Source organism: Teleopsis dalmanni, chromosome 1 (genome assembly GCF_002237135.1).
Source record: "Teleopsis dalmanni isolate 2A chromosome 1, ASM223713v2, whole genome shotgun sequence".
Taxonomy (NCBI): Eukaryota; Metazoa; Arthropoda; class Insecta; order Diptera; family Diopsidae; genus Teleopsis; species Teleopsis dalmanni.
In genome coordinates this window covers 61879159-61894175 of record NC_051846.1, presented here as the reverse complement: position 1 = coordinate 61894175, position 15017 = coordinate 61879159, and the positions used below count along the sequence as shown (strand labels likewise).

At 25.5% G+C, this 15017-nt stretch overlaps 1 protein-coding gene across 1 annotated transcript in view; it reads right to left on the bottom strand.

The window, feature by feature from the left end:
- The window catches only part of LOC119682436 (putative uncharacterized protein DDB_G0274535), a 28580-nt gene extending 13780 nt beyond the window's left edge, over positions 1 to 14800 (bottom strand). The window contains exon 1 of the mRNA XM_038095885.1: positions 14616 to 14800. The gene's annotated coding sequence lies outside the window, so the exon portion shown is untranslated. The remainder of the gene's footprint in view (positions 1 to 14615) is intronic.
- Positions 14801 to 15017: the final 217 nt, after the last annotated feature.

The following is a 15017-nucleotide window of genomic DNA, read 5'->3' as shown; positions in this document are numbered from 1 at the left end:
TTTCGTTTTTCATGGAAACTGGGATTGGTATTAATTGTCGATACAAAAACATGTAAAACTGTGATTATTTTGAATTTTATTTTTATAAAATACACTAAGGGTTTTTTGAACTGCTGTAGAATAATGTGTAAAATGTAAGTTATATTTACATATATATTTATTGATATATGTGTACCTTAGGGTGCCATTAATTTTCGAAAATCGGAAAATTGCCCGAGGCACCCCCCAGATCGGTTCATTTTACTAAAAAAATAATCTGTGTGAAATTTTAGTTCAATTGGATAAGTGGAAATGGTGCCCCAGGAGCCTCAAAGATTGGAAAATAACGATTTATTCCATAAAATTCATCTTTGATTACTTATATCTGCGACATATTTAATTTTACATAAAAACTGTCTTCCTAAAAGTTATAGATCTATTTAAAATAAACTATTCACTCATTCAAAACTTTGTGTTATTATTATTTTTTCCGTCAACCGATTTTACAAAAGAAAAATAGCCCATATACCTTAATGGCACCCTAGTGTACATACATTCATAAGCAAACATAAGATTTTTACTGCAATAACATCTATTTGTGAATGATGGTAGGGGAATAGCGAATACTTTATCACATTTTGTCTGAATTCACTAGATATTTCGCTTAGTATTATTTTTGAAAAGGAGGAATCGTGCACTGCGACCTAAATTATCTCTTGTGCCCCTTACTCAAGATAGAGTATTTTTCCAAGTTCGATTTCTTTAAGGAAAGACGGTAAAATACTCTCCTAGGTGTCTCTCCCGAAGCACATAGTATGCAGTTTGTCTCTCTTCTCTACAGTATATGCAGTCTGACTTGGATTGAATTTCTAATTTCGGTAGGTGATTATTCAATCTACAGTGACCGGTCAATAATCCCGCAATATTTCGCTATTAATTGACGTTTTATGTAAAATCACTTTGTCTATGCCAATTGAAAAAGAAATATGGAGCAGAGATTAGATATGGAATGATATTTTAAAATCGTTAAAATCATGTTATATGCTGACTTTGCAAATTCACTGATGGTTGCGAGTACTTTCAGGACGATGACATAGCACCGCTAGAAAAACCAAACAGTAAATATATACAAAATCAAACAGATTCTTCAAAACAGTGACCGTGTAACTGACCACACAGTCGCCGAGTTTGCGATGAGTAAATTGGGATAATGAAAAACATAATCCACAGAAAAATTTCAGCAAACTGAAGGCCTGAATGTGTTTTGTAGTACACTCACTGACGGACATCTAATACAACCAGCGAGTTCCATGTTGTAAAGATATGTTTCAAATGTTTTAAAGGAATCCATCAATCATTTAAGCTAATGTCATTGAAAATGTCAGAGATTAGAATGGAAATCGCCAGTAGAGTCAAAAAAGAAAACTTTAACTACACATTCTAAAAACGCTTCATATCTCTTTAACTACATATCTGTATTAAATACATTAAAATATTTACGGTGTTTACTCGTGTACGTTAACTTTAGTAGTTTATATAAATAATATATCATTTAAAATAAATAAAGCAAATATAATAATCAAAATATACATAAACTTGATCATTAAAACCTATATAAAAAGATTTATAATGTACTGTAATTAATCTAACATTAAGTAGGAGTTAAACTACTCGTTTTTATTTTAAGAAATAAAATGTGTATAGATACACTCTTATCAATTCCAGAGTATCAAATCAAACTAAGAAAAGCATTATTTAAACTTAATTCATTTTAAAAATTCTCTAATTCAAAAATTAGTTAATAATCAATTAAATAATCAAATTAAACCAACCACGCAGCTATGAAGTTGTTAATATTTGACTTTAATGTGCATTTTTATCTGAAATTTAATGTCATTGAAATAAATTTGATCGCTCATTATTTATACTGTTTAGAGAATAAATCTTCAATTTTAACTATAAAACTGCATTTTGCGTAGGAATATCATTTTATTAGAGATCTTTAATGTTTTTATTAATGAAGTGAAAACTCGGATGATCAGGCAGATTTTATCAACGAGATTTGAGAAAAGTGAAATGATTTAATTCGTTTAAAAAAATTTAAGAAAAAATTCGAATTAAAATTTTATTATAAATAAATTTTTATGTTTACATTTATGATTTTATGGAAATTTATATAACATTTGAATGTTTAATATTTTTTTTCTTTTCGTGCTGCATATTCTATATATACCGTTTTCACAGTTTTTCGAGAAATAATGGTTTAAAAATTAATTATACTATTTTATGATAACTATTTTTTAATAATAATTTACATATTTCAATTATATAAATAAGTATTAATATATGGCATAGTATGTTGCGTCATAACATCTACTTAAGTTAAATATATATTTTCTATACTACTATATAAAATACTAAATGTGTTCAGTAATTAAATTTATTAAAATTGAAAACGTCTGTTATGACATAACCTATAAAATGTTATTTTATTTTTATTTTTTAGCAATTAGCATAAATCAACAGAATAACAATAATTTTTGTTGAGTTATGTTTTTATAGTTGTTGTAAATACAAGAGAAAAAATATTGAGTGCCAATGAAATAAAGAGATGGAAAGGTCTATCTACGTGACAGTAACTTGCTATAAGTGCTTTGATTATATATAATATTTAAATATAAATACTTGTATATAAAAAATCTAAATTAGTTACTTTTTAAAAATTTCACAAATGTAGAAACTGACACCCGAAAAGCGTGGACCAAACACAGATCCCGAATACCTTTTAACTGGATCAAATATAAGGGCAAGATTTTTGGAAGAACATAAAAACCAAAAAAAAAAATAGCAAAATGTACAATTAAAAACTAAATCATGGAACACTAAACTATTAATGTTTAATTTATTTGAAATAATCTGTAAATATAATATATCTAGTTAAGTTAGAAGAATATCTAAACAGAGAAACCGATAGTTTATATAAGTAATTTTATCACATCAAAAAATATCATTGAAAATTAGAAATTCACACAAGCGGAAATAGATGGATAAATGGTAGATGAATTCAGGCACTAGCATAGGCCAGCCAGTGCTTAGCAGAGCTTCGATAAAATCTTTTAAAATTAGAATAGTAGATAATTTAATAAAAGTGATATACTGCCACAATAATTTTAGCTAGACAATAGATTAGGAGTCGGACAAACAAATGGTAACCTTTTCCAAACTCTTATGAAAAATTGTACACTTCTATAATTACCTAATTATTAATTTAAATGTTTATTTTATTATATCCACCTATATCCAAATTAGATGTATCCAAATCCATATTAGATGTATATACATGATATCCTTCCGTGTAAGAATCAACACTCATCAGTCCAAAGGGCTGTCCTACTTAGCACTATCTAATCTTAGAATAGTCTCTAGTCGCACGGAGCGGTACGCAGATCTTAGATCAGTCCTCAAATAATCATGAAGCTTTCGAGGAATACTTAAATTAGTCATTGAGAAGGGTGGGACTCTGCAGAAACTCCCCAGCTATCAAAGATTAAAAGTGCCCAGATGCACTAACTCGAAAAAGACTCAACAGGAACGTATATTTATGTGAAAAAATTAAAGGTTTTTCCTACTAACATTTTTTTTTTCTTCCTGAAAACTTAATTTCGACTTTTAAATTAATAAAAATATGTCAAAACTCTCAGTTCCAATTCCACGACACGAAGTTCTTTCCACCAATGATAGTTCCTGCTTACAGGTCCACAAGTAAGTACATTATTATGGAATCATTTAAATTTAAACATGAAACGATCACTACTTCTAATCATATTATTTCAATACTTTTAGTTAATTCATTTGGAAACTGATGTATAAATTCATCACTAAAAAACATTGACTTTAAATGTGTCTTCAACGTAATTAAATTTTTTTTTTAAATGGTGGGCAGTCAAGTTCTTGTCTTAGGTTTTAAAAAAAAAATGTGAACTGTTAAAAAATTTATATAAATGTTTACTTAATTAGAATACATCAAATGTTGGTCATTTCTGTTCATTTTTCTATGTACTATAAATCAATTTGAAACTAAACTCCATGAAATCTTCGATGATCTTGACACACTCATACAACCTTTATAAGCAATTAATTTTATTGGATTGATGCAGGTTAACAGTTGCCACACATGTTAACAGGAAATGGGAAAACTCAATGTAAAACGTTTCAATAACACAAGAGGTTTGTTGTAGAGATAATTAATGAGGACGGCATAAAACAATGTTTAGAAAACCTACAAATGTTGACCACCCACAAAATACTTGAACAACCGTAAAACCTTAAAATGAAGGCAACTTAGCACAATTATACGAGTATGAACACTTAAAAGTCGTTACTACGAAGCAATAAAACTAAAAACATAAAAGTTTAAAAATTATAAAATAAATTCACAAAATGGAATGCCGTTGAAACGTTGAACGTCAGTAAGTTTCGGTGTGAAAATGTTGCTAAATTAATGAACTAACCACTTTTCTCGTCATGGAATGAAAGTTCAATTAACTTTGTTCATTTCATGTAAAATAAATATTATTTTAAAAATTTATATATTTATTTAAAAAGATCTATGCAGTTAAACAGAATTAAATTTCTTATAAGAACCAAAGTTTGAGATAAGTTTATATGGTTTGATATGAAAGAATTGCAATTCAGTTCTATTCAGATAATTAATAATTTTTATCACAAAATATATTCATAAAATAATTTAGTATTTTGTATTTATTCGCTATTTAATATTTGGGTATCAAGATTTTTACATCATTACCTAAACTAATTAAATTAAATATTAATAATGTTCTTATTAGTAAGTGAATTTTTTTATTTGTCAATATATCTTTCATCTTTCCAACAAATAGTAACGTTACATTTAAAATTTTAAATAATATCAATTTCAAATTATTCATTTGTAACATTTAGTTTGCTCTTTAGCAGTTATAAATACTTAAATAATTTTCTACATTTAAACAGACTCCCATATTCACAAGACAACATCGTTATTGTTGCAAATGTTTTGTTTTTGTATTTGTATCAACTCTCAATTTAGTTACAAGATTCACATTAGGTAGTAAAAAACCGGCAGAATAAATTCTATGCTTAATTTACTTTAGAACAAAGATTATTTTAAAAACTCCCAATCAACCACTAACTTTTAGAAGAACTAGTAAAGTCTCTCAACTACTTTCTTACATCAATTTTGCACATAACGAGCAAATAGCACACACCTGTGAAGCAGCTCTCCACAAAATGTATTGAATACAGACAACAACTGTGGAACATACCACGTAGTATAAATGTATAAATGTATAAATATGCATGAATGTATCTATCTCTATATGTACCTATCTATATATAAATATTGTTATAAAACAAAAATTGTTTTCTTAAACCAGCCACGATTCAGTTGAAAGTTCACTGCACTCTCCTAATAAAGCAAAGTAATAAAATACTATATAAACACGACAAGACGGAGTAAAAAGTGCAAAAACTATAGAACAAACCTGAAAAAGCAGGAAATTGAAAATGACCAATAAAAGAGATAATAAAATTAAAGAAGAACCAAATAATTTGTAGGAAATCCTGTATTTAGGTGACCAAACACATAAAATCATTTTTTTAACACTTTTGATTAAAAAAGTAGTAAAAATCTATATTTGTTTTAATATATACGTTAAGTATTGTTCAAAAAATCTTATTATCCAATAACTACCTAGAAAATCTATGCACTAATTATCCATAAAGCGGAGACTAGACTTTAATCATTCGATACATAGTAATCCTACTATATCGTTTAAGGCTTATCTCTTCTAAAAATTATTTCTTGCAATTCGTGTATGAGTGCGAAAAATAGTTAATCTTTCTCATATATTTTTGAATTCTATTTATTATTTTATATAGAAGTTTGCTTAACTAATTATTATGCGAATCACATAAATGGATTTGAATTATTCAAGGCTGCTTTCCAGGGATCACATTCATTGTGCAGTTGTGCTGCAATGGATTTCTTGACTGTTCTGCGGTTTGTAATTCAATCCCGTCTTCTTTGTTGAATGCATAAAATATGAGCTTGCAACGCCTTTTACTAATAAAGTGTCTACTTTGTTGAGGTTAATTTACATGTTTTCCGTAAATGGTTCTGTAAACACTACAATAAACCATGGACAGGTGGCTGTCTGTTTGTCTGTCCTAAACTTCAATAGACTTTGCACTTTTATATACTAAACTTTTTATATGCTCACTAAGGTCAGTGATTCTTTGGATGCTATAAAAAGTGTACGCCAATGGCCTTAAAACAACTGAAGGTTTTACATAGTGAATATTCATCAACTATTGAAATTTTCAGAATAATATGTATTTTATTTAAAATTCTTTATTTTAATTACTGATTGCTAAGCAGTGATAAGGAAAGTTACGATGTCACCATCAAATAAATATAAATTATGTAACAAATAAAAAAAAAATAAAAAATAAATGTATTTTAAATCATATATGTATATGCAAAAAATATTACATAAAATTATTTAAAATGGTGCTCTAGTCATTTAAAAATACAAATATATATATATAAAAAAATTTAATAATTATTTTTTATTAATGAATTAAAAGAGCAACTCATCATTCCACAAGAAGGCAAAAAAGCTATCTCTTCAATAATCTATAGTATTTTAATTTAGTATCCAATAAATCTACAATATAAACAATCAACAATAAATAATATTTTATATTAATGAATAATAGGAGCAGCTTATCGTTCCACAGGAAGGCAATAATGTGTGGTATTTTATTTTGGTATCCAATTAATCAATTATATAAACTAATTTCTATGATTAATAAAAAAATGTGCTATACGATATTCATTGAAGTCATTCGTCATTAGCTTTCCAGTTAAATCATTTGAGAACATGAATTCCATAATCATAATGTAAGTGCAATAAAAATTATAAACTGTAGGAAAAATAAATAAACTAGATAAATTTCAAATACGATAATTTAAAGCATCAATACAAAAAATAAAAGTTTAATAATATGATATATAACCGCAATGACATTAATTTATTAAAAAACAAATTATTACAAAATTTATAAGAAAAACATCACTATTGCCGTATATTATTAAAGTTACCACACCATACATATAAATTTTAAATTAAACACCTTCACTCCGTTCATGCAAGTAGTTATTGCTCGACTTAACTGGAATTACACAAAGTTCAAAATGTTATGAAATTTGACCACTAAAAAAATAAGTCAAAGTCATAGTCAAATTGTAAGCTAACAGGACTAAAAAACGTGAAAAAAAAGAATTAACAATGGAGAGGAAAAACTGCTCATAGAGTTAAAAATTGTTGTAAATAACCTGATATGACAAAATAAATGCAAACCACCGAATAATAGCATTCAGATATTTATATATATTTACATATTACATACATTTTGAGAAACAAATATCTTTTTGATTTTCTTTATTTCATATTGTTTTTTAATATCAGAATCAAGAAGTAATATCTTTGCTATGTTTTGGACAAATTTTCGATATTAATATATAATTTAAATTAAAAGTAAAATTAAATAATAACGGTGATGGTAATTAAATAGTAATGGTTGTTTTCTTGTTACCAAATGTAAGACCAGCAAAGCCTATTGTACTCGTGTTATAGGGAAATAATATCATTAATAATCTAATCTCAACGAATGAAATTCCGACCAACTCACCTTAAATATTTCTGGGACCTGTAGGATATGAAAAAAGTAAAATCTCGAAACTTAGTCATTGGTATTCCTGGTATCGACTATGCTATCAGAATAGCAAACAAAAGATTTAATAAATCTTTTATCTTATCTTAAATCTTAATAAAGAATTAATGTTTATTAAAATTAAAGTCCTTTATGTAGTGATTAGTGATTATTTTACTAAAAAGAAACTATTGTATTTTATAGTGAGGTTTTGAACAGTACTAAATTACAGTTAAGTTTCTAGATTAGGTTTAATATACAAGAAAGAATGATTTAAAAGCATGCAATAAATAATGTCTCTACTAATACCTCTAGTAATGAAATATAACATTTAAAATATCTAATAATAATTAATTCAATTATTCCACAGCTGGTTTATGTTTTTATAAACCATAAAACAGCAAGTCAATTTCTTTATAAACGTTCACAGCAAATTCACAAAACTTCAAGTTCGAACAAAGTTAAGTACGGCTTTGGGTCAGTTGGCTAATGAACACTGGCTTTAAACATCAAATTTGGCAGAGTTCAACCCTTGGTACTTGCAGTCTCAAAATATTTTTTACGAATAATTAAATCTAAGCAATAATATCAAAATCACTGATGATCGGTGTTTGGCAATACTTCAAGCAGCTATATAGTCCGCCATAAACTCAATTAATTAAAAATGGATAAAAATTTTGGTTGTTGCAATTTAATACTGTTCGAATCCTTCTTGGAAAAATTGTGTGAATATCTAAAATTCAATTTGAAACAATATTAATAAACATTATGAAACATCACGCTTCAGTTGAAATGCCTAACTAAATTTAAAAGAAAAATAAAGCGATAATGAAGTTGTAAATATAATCATATATACTTAAAGTCATTAAGAACAAAATATCTTCAAATGATTTGATTTACTCAAATATTTTTGCCGCATCTGCAACATATGTATATGTTTTTTCTAATCTCTCGGTCTGGTTGCTTTTTAATCTACGGAAGAAGCTAACCGCAATAGTCTGTGTTCTTCTAATTGATAAAAAATAAAGTAATGAACTTTGCTCGAAGCGGTTCTTTGGCAAAGCGTATTCGACTCCTACACAACAATGCCAGCAACGCCAGCAACGCCAGAAACGCCAACAACGCCAGCGTTTTGGTTCCAACATAAAAAATGTTCCATATTCTCGAACGGCACACACCACAAACACGACACTCCGAAACATGAACTGAGAAGTGGGTCAGGAAGGCAATTAAGTTTGTGCTGAGATGTGTTTAACTGATAAATTGGACTGGGAATAAATTGCTTAAGTGAAACAAAAGCCAAATGAAAAAGAATCGTAAAATGTACGGAGTTGTAAAACTGAGTGCTGCACATTTCATGCGTGTTTCGAGCACATTTTTATTAAATTATAAAATTACGAAATTATCTTATTAGTAAAACGAATGAGACTTTGGAAAATGGGGCAACTCAAGAAATTTGTTTGCAATATGTTTTAGTCAAATGTGTTAATTATGTTTTTAATTAAAAGAAGTGTAAATCAACAAAACGTCAAGTCATTAACATTGCGATTCCCAATAAATTCGCAAATCACGGCAAAAACAAACTTCAAACATTCAAACTTTAAATTATGAATATTAAAAAAATAATTTTTTTATAATTATTGCATAAAAATGTTTGATTAATAAGCGAATAATTAAAAGGTGTGTATTAATAATTTTATTTTATTTTTATGATAATTTTTTTTTTTTTGTTGTCAAAATAATTATTTCTACAAGCTGTGAACAAAATATTGTCCTTCAAAATATTTATTAAATTTATTAATAAATAATTATAGTTTAATTAATAAATACAATGTTTTAATTAATATTGAAAAAAAAAATAACCTTTTTTTCACAACTGTGCACAACAACAACAAAACTATTTAAGTAAATTGCATGGCTTTTGGCAATATTTTTATAGATACTTAACTAAAAACAAATATATATCTTTAAGACTAAATGCTTTCTACAAACAAACAACCGTTCGAACAATTACTTTTTGTTAATTTTAATAGCCAAAACAATCGCACAAAGCTATGAGTAATAAAATTTAATATCTGTAAATTTCACTTAAGGGAATATTTTTTTGTGTATATTTTGCAATTCGCCTGAAGGCTCGATGTATTTACGGAAACTGCAAAAACTCTTCAAAGTTGTTAAATGCTTTTTCAACACTCAAACAATAAAGGAAAGTAACAGCGTTTGATGTTTTTTCTGAGATTTATTATTTCTGTTTAAACTTTGATTTATTGTCTGACGTACTTGAAAACATGTTCTTTCACTTTCAATGTCAACTTTGGGCAAAAGACCTTCAACTTCAAAATCTGCGGGATCATCTCGCATCTACACATAAAAAAATATTTCAAAGTTTTTGTCTATTTTTGTCTATTTTTTCCCTTCTTCAGTTGAGAAGAAGAAGGCTGTGATTATGAAACTTATGTGAGGAGTTCAAAGTCAACGGACGTACGTTCACATAATTTGAAAATCGTGCACTTTTGTTTACACCCCCGCAGATAAAAATCAATTAAAAAACCTTTGTACACTTGAAGCACTTAGGAGGTGAACAACGCTAAAGATCGGTCAGATACAAAAAGCAAATCGATTTTTAAGTGCTGCTCACAATTAAACGTTTTGTTAGCTAAACAAATCGGTAACAAATTTATTGAAGAGTTCGTTCAGTCCATGACAGCTGACTGATCGAGGAGACAAGCTTTTGAGTGGGTTTCACAGAAAGATCAAATTTGCTATGTCTGATAATTGCTCACAAAATATATTTGTAGATTATAGATTTGCATTCACATCAAATAATTATATGTAACATATTTGCTATTAATAAAATAAAAATACATATGTAAAAACTATCTGTGAAATAATTTTTTAATATAATAAATAGAATAATATAATAATATACGTTTTTTTATACTTCTTCCACAATTGTGAATGAATACTCGTATATAGATTCAATACATAATTAATTATGGCAAACTTTGGACATGAACAAAAATTTGCCAATCGCTTCCGATATGTACTCATTTAGTAGGTCAAAATGATTGCTTTGACAATGTACTAAGTGATTTATTTTAATGATAATTAATCTATTCATAATTATCTACTCAATCATTGTACTAAGTGATTTATTTTAATGATAATTAATCTATTCATAATTATCTACTCAATCATTATACTAAGTGATTTATTTTAATGATAATTAATCTATTCATAACTATCTACTCAATAATAATATAAAAAAATCAATGTAATTAACTACAATAATTAAACTACAAAAATATATATTTTGAAATAAAATGATGTCGCTATAAATATATAATAATTTTTCTGAATATAATAATAATTTTTCTGAGCATATTTTAAAAAGAACAAAACTACATATAAGTTATACATTACATACAATATTTTATAAATCTAACATCAAAGTCTGCTTTACAGTCCGTGAAAAAGTATTCAGAATTACTATCGCCCTGTTGAGCGCAATAAAACTATACCGGTTTTTTAACTTCAGGATCAGAAAAATTTCACACGGTACCGTTTTGGGTTAGTATAGTACTGGTCGATTAAGTTTGTTGATTTTTTTTAAAACCTGTTGCACAATGATGATTTTCTGCCATTGCAGAGCATTCAAAAGTATAATATCAAAAATAGTTAAAGTAAAAACAATGCATATCAAATCGCATTAAATCTCATAAGGCAATATAGAACAGTACTAGAAACTTATAGAATTATAATTGCTGCGTTGTCTTTTATGCAAATTTTCAAAATCATAAATAACACAGAATACATACTGTCTTGATTTAGGTCGCCTATAAACCTTCAACATGTTTTTTGTTGTTATTTTATTGTAAAATACATATAAAAGAAAAATATATATCTTTTATATATTCTTCCGCAAATATTGAGCGTTAAACCAACACTCTTTAACTTTAATCCCAAAAAAACAATTTCTTGTTTTATTCTCGGAATAGTACATAAAAATAATCAAGTAAGCTACCAAAATTTTAAAGAGTCGATGTGGTATCGAATAATCAAAATATATCCATTTGAAATCTAAAAAAATACCCAGGATGTGTTGAGAGAAAGGATAAATATAAATTGACTTAAAACAGCTGGTTATGCTATAATTACATCAGCTTAAAATGAAACAAATATATACTTATGTACTGAATAAATTTTAACTTTATATAAGACTCATGCATCAAATAGATACTATAGACAAAAATAGCCCGATCACAGTATCATGAAGGTATAGAAGTATAGATATAGATTGTTTTCCTTTATTGTACTGTTCTTTAAAAACTCTGAAAGAAATTAATCTCTCTCAAACTGGGCTGTATTTTATATCTCGATCTGGGGTATAACCACACAGAGATAGCCTTTTCAAAAAATAATAATCAACGAGGTGCAAATTAAATGATATAATCATTTAGCAAATTTGTGTTATTAACTAACAAAAAAGCATAAGTTCGACACCATTAAAAAAAACAAGTGAAAGGACGGAATTTTTAGTAAAAATATTAATGAGGAATAGATATATATGAATAATGAATTAAAAAATTTTAACAAAAATTTGAAGATAAATGAGCTTTTTAAGGTGTAAAGTTGTAAGTTGTAAGCAAGTAAGTTGTAATAAAGTAAGGTATGTTGTAAAAAAGACAACTTAATTTTAAAACAAAAATAAAGTTCTAACTTAATAAAGTCCACGAATCTATTTATTAAGTATAGTTTAGAGTTACTCTTACGTAGATTTCAGTTCAAAACGCTTAAACGAATTGCGTAGATGAAAACTTATGGTATAAACTATTTGGATGTGATATTAAGATATTGAGACTAGTTTGACTTGAGACTTATCTTCTTAACTATGAGATTTAAATATTAAACTCAAATCTCCAATTAATAATATTTGAAAATATGAATTGAAAACTATTTGAATAAAATATGATATAAACTATTTGGATGTGATATTAAAATATTGAGACTAGTTGAACCTGAGACTTATCTTCAGTGACTATCTTGCCATTATGTGTCCAGGTAAAATTTAAAATAAAACTGCTCCTCCCATATAAGTTTTTTGTTTCTTAGTTTAGGGAATAATCTCTACAAGTTAATCCACTTTAAAACGAAACATGCTATTTAAACATATATTAAGATAAAAAATATTCTCTTTTTATAAATTTAAAACTAAATTTTTCTGAAAAATGCCATATTATTCGACTTTCGAAAAAAAAACAGTTTTCATGTATTTGCACAAGAATCAATGCTATTTAATTATTACAGTTATTAATAATATATTTAATAAATCATTTATTATAATTATTTATAATTATTATTGATCAAGTCATTTATTGTTTAATTTATTATTTATATATAATTTATTTATTAATTTATATAATAATTCTTTCTAATATTATGAATTTGTTATTTTTTAAAATAAAAAAATTTTTAATAATTAATAACTCTATTTGATTTATTGTTCAACCCATAAAATAATAAATTTTTTTTAAATAAAACATTACACTTTTTAAATTAAACAGTAACAATAAAAAACATAATTGAATATTGATTGTAAAACCAATTTATTAATAATAAATAACAATTTTCATTTTGTTGTAATATTTTATAAATGTTAGACAAATTTATTATAAATAATGAAACAATTTAATGAAATTAAACCAATATATATCCATATTAAAAGTTTTTAAATTTTATTTTATTAATAATAATCATTGATAGCAAGGGCAGTAAGTCGTTCATATATATCATGAACAATTTAAATATTTATTTTATATTACATATTAATCTATTATTCTCGTTATTATAATAATAATTGCAGCACTTGTTAAATATATTTCAATGGTTTTTCATATTTTTATAACAAAAACTGGTAATTATTATTCGTTACTATTTTTATTTTATTTTTTTATACTTTATTGTAAACATTTTTATTAGTATCAATTTTATTATTTATTTTATGTTAATATCAAAGTTAATTAATTTTTTACTGATTTTTTTATTACTCAGTTATTATATTTTAATAGATTTTTGATGTAATCCAAAATTAAAGTTATTAATTTTTAGTTTATGTTTTTTCAAGCATTTTTAAATTTATATACATTATCGCGAATATTAAATCATTTAAAAATTATTTTTTAAGATCTAAGTATATTTGTATTATATATTTATTATTTACATTTTTGATGAAATTAAAATAAAAATATTAATTTAACTGTGATGTTTCAAATTTTTTTATATATATTTTTATTCGACTTCTAAAATCGTTTATGAAGCATTTTTTATTTAAATTAATTATATTATAATATTTTAGAAGCGATTGTATTTTGCTTTCAGTAAATTATTTTGTCATGGATATGAATACAAAATGATATATATTTATATATGTTACATAGAATATTAGTTGTTTTTGTAACAATTCTTAAATTATCATAATAACTACCTTATTGTTTTTTGATTTACACTAATAACATATTCTATTATATTTTTTATTAACAATAATTCACTTGAAATGTAAATTTTTTAATTATTGCATTGAAACCTTTTTTAATGCAAATAAAGAATTTTTTCTCAATGAGAGATAATTGAGTTTATATGCATTCGTGTATATGCATATATATACTTTTAAAAGAAAGTCGTAGTTATATAATATAACAGTTTCGTTTATATTGAAATTAGCAACCTATATGTCTGATAATTTAATATGCTTAATATTTGATTGTTCTCTATTCCAATTTTAAAGTACATTGTAGTTCACTGATTTGTGAATAAAAGATTACAATATTTAACAATACTATTTTTAATTATTCGATTTATTTTACCTCATAAAATTAATAAACTGTTTAGGTTCCTTTTCCATAGAATGTTGTGTGGTCCAATCACATTTATTTGACTTCAAGATATTTATTATTAAGTTTCATTCATAAATTAGAAGTTTTATTTTACACACAAGAATTTATTTATAATATTAAAAAATATATTTTTTTTCATTTATTTAAGTAATTCAGATTCAGAAAATTGAATTAAATTATTACACATATTTTTGAATTTTTTTACACCACAGAACTGAGTAAATTTTGATCACATTTGATATTTGTATGTATTAATATATTATAAAATTTATTTAATAATAATTTTTATATATTTTTAAACTTTTACTGTCACGAAGTTAAATGCAATATATATCAATAAAAATTCATTACATCAAATTACTATATAAACCA